The sequence below is a fragment of the Cynara cardunculus genome (genome assembly GCF_001531365.2).
Source record: "Cynara cardunculus var. scolymus isolate 2C chromosome LG 10, CcrdV1, whole genome shotgun sequence".
Taxonomy (NCBI): domain Eukaryota; kingdom Viridiplantae; phylum Streptophyta; class Magnoliopsida; order Asterales; family Asteraceae; genus Cynara; species Cynara cardunculus.
The window spans coordinates 10,779,193-10,785,810 of NC_037537.1; the positions used below are offsets into that span (position 1 = coordinate 10,779,193).

General features: G+C 32.5%; 2 pseudogenes; both read right to left on the minus strand.

The window, feature by feature from the left end:
- Positions 1-1,411: 1,411 nt before the first annotated feature.
- Positions 1,412-2,555, minus strand: LOC112519979 (annotated as a pseudogene).
- Positions 2,556-4,147: 1,592 nt separating this feature from the next.
- On the minus strand, positions 4,148-5,673 carry LOC112519980 (annotated as a pseudogene).
- Between the last annotated feature and the right edge of the window lie 945 nt (positions 5,674-6,618).

Below are 6,618 nucleotides of genomic sequence, written 5' to 3' on the forward strand. Positions count from 1 at the left end.
CCCAAGAAATATTTGAATGATTCTCGTAAAACATATTTAAATATTTTTCTTATTCCAATTTATATTTCTTTCCTAGCTCAAAAATTTTCTCTTTTAAACTCTTATTTTCTTTCTCAAGACTAAAAGCCATTTGAAAATAATCACAAAAAAAAAAGATCTTTGAAGTTCAAAACTTTGATTAAAAAAATTAAACACTTTTCAATTATACCACACACAAATGTTCACAACATTCTATTTCTTATCCGGATATATGAGACTCTGGATATAATCTCTGGATGTTTTATCAAAGTCAAAAAGATTATCGGTCAAGAGATAGTAGTCCCCGGACAAAGAGTTTTCGGACACTTGGCAAGCCAGACAAACAACAACACGGACAAAGAATCACAAAAATATGATAAAAATGATATCGGACACTTGACAATCCAAACAACTACCAATCTGGATGAAATAACAACAATTGAAAATCAACACAGTACACCGGATAATAATGAATATTCAATAACCAGATACAGACAACTCCCATTCAATGGGATATGACATAATATGGATAACTTTCAACAATTATTCAACGTCCGGATATTTATCAATACGGACTACAAACAAACATTCAACTTCCAGTTAGAGACACAAATACGCTCAAGCAAAAAATTCAACAACCGGATACAAAAAACATACAATCTTCATTGACCGGGTATGAACAAACACAAAAAACAAACAACAATTCATCAAAAATTTGATCAAAAACCACAAATTTAATGAGTTTCTAATATGGACAGAAACTTTCCAAAAATTTCAAAAATTCTTCAAATTTTCAAAATTAGGAGATCAAATTCACAAATTATTTGAACACAAAGATTCTAAACAGTAAATCACTCAAGATTAACAACAAATTCAAGATCAAACAACAACAATTATAAGATTTTTGAAGAGAAATAGAAGAATATTCTCAAAGATCATCAAGAACACTCAATCTTCAGTTTGATACAGTTTGCTCTGATACCCAATGGGAATCCCATATTGTTTAATCAATCTTCATGAATGATCAAGAACACCAAAATGGCAAATCAATAATCTTGAAAGTAGTTGAAATTAAGAGAGAATCTAAATTTTGATTATTGATCTTCAAAGTGAATTACACCAACAATGATTAGCCAAATAAAGTATCCTCACACAAGAGTTATTGGTGCATTCTTTTTCGCAGTATTCTTCTTATCTAAAGCAAAAACTTTTATTTCCTCATTTAAAGTTTTTTGCTTAACAACAATGCTATCGAAAATTTCCAAATGTTTCTTTTCACAATCTTCCAAATACTCTTTCTTTTCATTATCAAACTTGGCTCTTTTCAAGATGATAATTTGTTCAAATTTAGAGATTTGCTGTGAAAGATTTGTAGTATTCAATTCTACTGCTTTTATTTTGCTTTAAAAAATCTTTCTTTCAACATCAAACCTCTTTTCAGCCTTTCGATATCAGTATTCTAGCGATCCTCTTTGGCCTCATGGGTACTTTTCAGTAGTGAAATTTTGGAAATGGATTGATTGATGATGGTATTAAGTACTGCGATTTGATCCACACGAACTGATATATCAGCTACACATAAGGACACTTCTTCTTGTAATACAAGACCTTGTTTTTCTCTGAAGCAAATTGCCTCTTGATAAGTTGATCCAAGCTCTGGGTTCAGCTTTGAAATTTCATCCTCTGCTGTTAACAGTTTCTCTCTTGATTTCTGTAACTACACTCCCATTATTTCAATCTCACAACTAGAGTCAGAAATTACAAGTTTAGGTCAGCAACTTGCTTCTATAGCTCAACCACTTTGGCTTTCTGAGCGTCAAGATAAGCATTTTGAGTTCTAATATAATCTTGTGCCAACTTCAGCTGAAACTGCATATCTGATGCAATCTCAATAACTGATTCATTCTCATGTATCCTACTCTTCAGCTTAGTATTTTCATCTACAAAAGTCTGCAGCTCTGTGTTCAAACTGACCATCTTTTCTTCCGAATTAGCGAACTTTTTAACCAACGCTTCAGAGACCTTGGTTTATTTTACCTTTGATATATCATCATTAACTGGTGAAATTAGAAGCTTGTTGGTAGACATGAAAGATTTTGCATCAGAATCTGACGACAATGAGAAGGAATACTCTGAGCCACTCTTCTAAAAATATAAGAACCAGCACCACCAAAGCTCAAAAGTACATCAAAATCGATTTGTTTCCAAAATTTATGTGTGTTACACATTTGGTCAGGAGTAAACATTTGAGTAACTTGAGGAGAGCTCGAAACAGAAGCATCAAGATGCTGCATTTCGATCCTAGATGGACAGTTCCTACTGAATTCTCCAATCAAATGACCATGTTGATCAGCTAATGCCGTGTACATGCGTGATAACTCAACTACCTGTGTTGTCAATTCAGAATTTTTGTGGTTATATATTTCCGCAGTGATTTCAAAGAAATCTTTGTCCCATTCGATTAGCTTAAGAATTTATTCGACACACTTCTGGAACCCTTCAACATTTTCTGCAAGGCATGTAGAATTTTCAGGAGTTATTTTTTATTCAACACTCTCCATATCAAGAGATCAACTGCTCTTTCAAGAACTTGAAATTGATGGGAGAGAATCGATTGAAAGATGCAATAATCGCTGATCAAGAAGACGAAGGCTTGTTTTTTTTGTGCTTTACAGAGAGAGAGAGAGAGAGAGAGAGAGGGCTTGAAGAGAAGGAGAAATCTATCAGCTTATCCTTCTCTTTTTCAAGTAATTTTCTTTCAGCAGTCATTTCAATCTCAGCTTTATAAATTTTCTTTGTCAGCTCATCATTCTCTTTAATCTGGTTTATATTCCTTACCTACAAATCCGAAGACAAGCCTTTATATATGAATTCATCCATTTGTTCTTTTAAGAACTTCTTTTCTTCAACAACCATTTCATAATCTTTTCATAGACTTTTAGCCCAAAAAATGTTTGAATGATTCTCATAAAACATTGTAAGGTATTTTTCTTGATCCAATTTATATTTCTTTTCTAGCTCAAAAATTTTATCTTTTAAACTCTTATTTTCTTTCTCAAGAGTTAAAGCCATTTGAAAAGATTCACAAATATTGATTAAACAAAAAAAATATCTCTGCAGTTCAAAACTTTGATTAAAAAAAAATCAAACACTTTTCAATTAAACCACACACAAAAATGGTCACAACATTCTACTTCTTATCCAGATATATGAGACTCCGGATAAAATCTCTAAATGTTTTATCAAAGTCAACAACATTATCGGTCAAGAGATACTAGTCCCCGGACAAAGAGTTTTCGGACACTTAGCAATCCGGAAAAACAACAACACGGACAAAGAATCACAAACAAATGATATCGGACACTTGACAATCCGGATGAAATAACAACAATTAAAAATCAACACAATACACCGGATAACAATGAATATTCAACAACCGGATACAGACAACTCCCATTCAATGACCGGATATGACGTAATCCAGATAACTATCAACAATTATTCAACGTCCGAATATTTACCAATACGAACATCAAACAAACATTCAACATCCGGATAGAGACACAAATACGCTGAAGCAAAAAATTCAACAACCGGATACAGAATACATACAATCTTCATTGACCAGATATTAACAAACACAAAAACAAACAACAATTCATCAAAAATTCTATCAAAAACCACTAATTTAATGCGTTTCTAATTCGGACAGAAACTTTCCAAAAATTTCAAAAGTCCTTCAAATTTTCACAATTAAGCGCTCAAATTCACTAATTATTTGAACACAAAGATTATAAACAGTAAATCACTCAAGATTAACAACAAATTCAAGATCAAACAACGACAATTATAAGATTTTTGATGAGAAATAGAAGAATATGCTCAAAAATCGTCAAGAACACTCAATAATACATAAAGAAAATAGTCCGAAAATGTGCAGATTTCAAGAATTATGTGCAAAGTTTCTCGATTTCCATGCAATTTCTTAATCAAAATTGTTGTAGTTTGCTCTGATACTAAATGTGAATCCCATATTGTTTAATCAATCTTCATGAATGATCAAGAACACCAAAATGGCAAATCAAGAATCTTGAAAGTAGTAGAAATTAAGAGATAATCTAAATCTTGGTTATTGATTTTCAAAGTGAATTACACCAACAATGATTAGACAAATAAAATATCCTCTCACAAGAGTTATTGGTGCATTCTTTTTCGCAGTATTCTTTTTATCTAAAGAAAAAACTTTTATTTCCTCGTTTAAGGTTTTCTGCTTGACAACAATGCAATCGAACATTTCCAAATGTTTCTTTGCACATTCTTCCAAATACTCTTTCTTCTCATTATCAAACTTGGCTCTTTCTGAGATGATAATTTGTTCAAATTTAGAGATTTGTTGTGAAAGCATTGTAGTATTCAACTCTAAGGCTTTTATTTTGCTTTAAAAAATCTTTTTTTCATCATCAAACCTCTTTTCAGCCTTTTGATATCAGTATTCTAGCGATCCTCTTTTGCCTCATGGGTACTTTTCAGTAGTGAAATTTTGGAAATGGACTAGTTGATGTTGGTATTAAGCTGCGATTTGATCCTCACGAACTGATATATCAGCTACACATAAGGACACTTCTTCTTGTAATACAAGAACCTTGTTTTTCTATAAATCAAATTGCCTCTTGCTCAGTTGATCCAAGCTCATGCTTCAGCTTTGACATTTCATCCTCTGCTGTTAAGATTTTCTCTTTTGATTCCTTTAACTACACTCCCATTATTTCAATCTCACAACTAGAGTCAGAAATCACAAGTTTAATGTAAGCAACTTGCTCATTATTTCAATCTCACAACTAGTGTCAGAAATCACAAGTTTAATGTAAGCAACTTGCTTTTGTAGCTCAACCACTTTGGCTTTCTCACCTTTAAGATAAGCATTTTGACTTATGTTACCATATTGTGCCAACTCCAACTGACACTGCATATCTGATGTAATCTCAATAATTGATTCATTCTTATGCATCCTGTTCTTTAGCTTAGTATTTTCATCTTCAAAAGTTTGTAGCTTTGTGTTCAAACTGACCAACTCTTTTTCGAATTAACGAACTTTTTAAGCAACGCTTTAGAGAGCTTCGTTTCTTTTACCTTTGATGCATCATCGTTAACTGGTGAAATTAGAAGCTTGTTGGTAGACATAAAAGATTCTGAATCAGAATCTAACGATAATGACAAGGAAGAAACTAAGCCTTCTCTTCTAGAAGTATAAGAACCAGCGCCACCAGAGCTTAAAAGTACATCAAAATCGATTGGTATCCTAAAATTATGTGTGTTACTCAATTGGTCAGGAGTAAACATTTGAGTAACTTGAGGAGAGCTCGAATCATAAGCATCAAGATGCTGCTTTTCAATCCCAGATGAGCAGTTCCTGCTGAATTGTCCAATCAAATGACCATGTTGATCAGCCAATGTCGTGTACATGCGTGATAACTCAGCTACTTGTGTTGTCAATTCACACTTTTTGTGATCATAAATTTCGGCAGTGCTTTCAAAGAAATCTCTATCCCATTCGATTAGCTTAAGAATTTCTTCGACCCACTTCTGGAACCCTTCAACATTTTTTGCAAGGCATGTAGAATTTTCAAGAGTTATTTTTGATTCAACACCCTCCATATCAAGAGATCAACTGCTCTTTCAAGAACTTGAAATTGATGGGAGAGAATCAATTGAAAGATGAAATAATCGTTGATCAAGAAAACGAAGGCTTGTTTTCTGTGTGCTTTATAGATAGAGAGAGAGGGCTTGAAGACAAGGAGAAATCTATCAGCTTATTCTTATGTTTTTCAAGTAACTTTCTTTCAGCAGTCATCTTAATCTCAGCTTTATAAATTTTCTTTCTCAGCTCATCATCCTCTTTAATCTAGTTTATATTTCTTTCCTACAAATCAAAAGACAAGCCTTTATATATGAATTCATCCATTTGTTCTTTTAAGAACTTCTTTTCTTCAACAACCATTTCATATTCTTTTGATAGACTTTAAGCCCAAGAAATGTTTGAATGATTCTTGTAAAACATTTTAAGATATTTTTCTTGTTCCAATTTATGTTTCTTTTCAAGCTCAAATTTTTTTCTCTTTTAAACTCTTATTTTCTTTCTCAAGACTTAAAGCCATTTGAAAATATTCACAAAAATTGATTATACAAAAAAAAGATCTCTGCAGTTCAAAACTTTGATTTAAAAAAAAAATCAAACACTTTTCAATTCAACCACACACAAAAATGGTCACAACATTCTGTTTCTTATCCGGATATATGAGCCTCCGGATAAAATCTCTGGATGTTTTATAAAAGTCAACAAGATTATCGGTCAAGAGATACTAGTCCCCGGACAAAGAGTTTTCGGACACTTAGCAATCCAGAAAAACAACAACATGGGCAAAGAATCACAAACAAATGGTATCGAACACTTGACAATCCGGACAACTACCAATCCGAATGAAATAACAACAATTGAAAATCGACAAAATACGTCGGTTAACAATGAATATTCAACAACCGGATACAGACAACTCCCATTCAATGACCGGATATGACCTAATAAGGATAACTATCAACAAT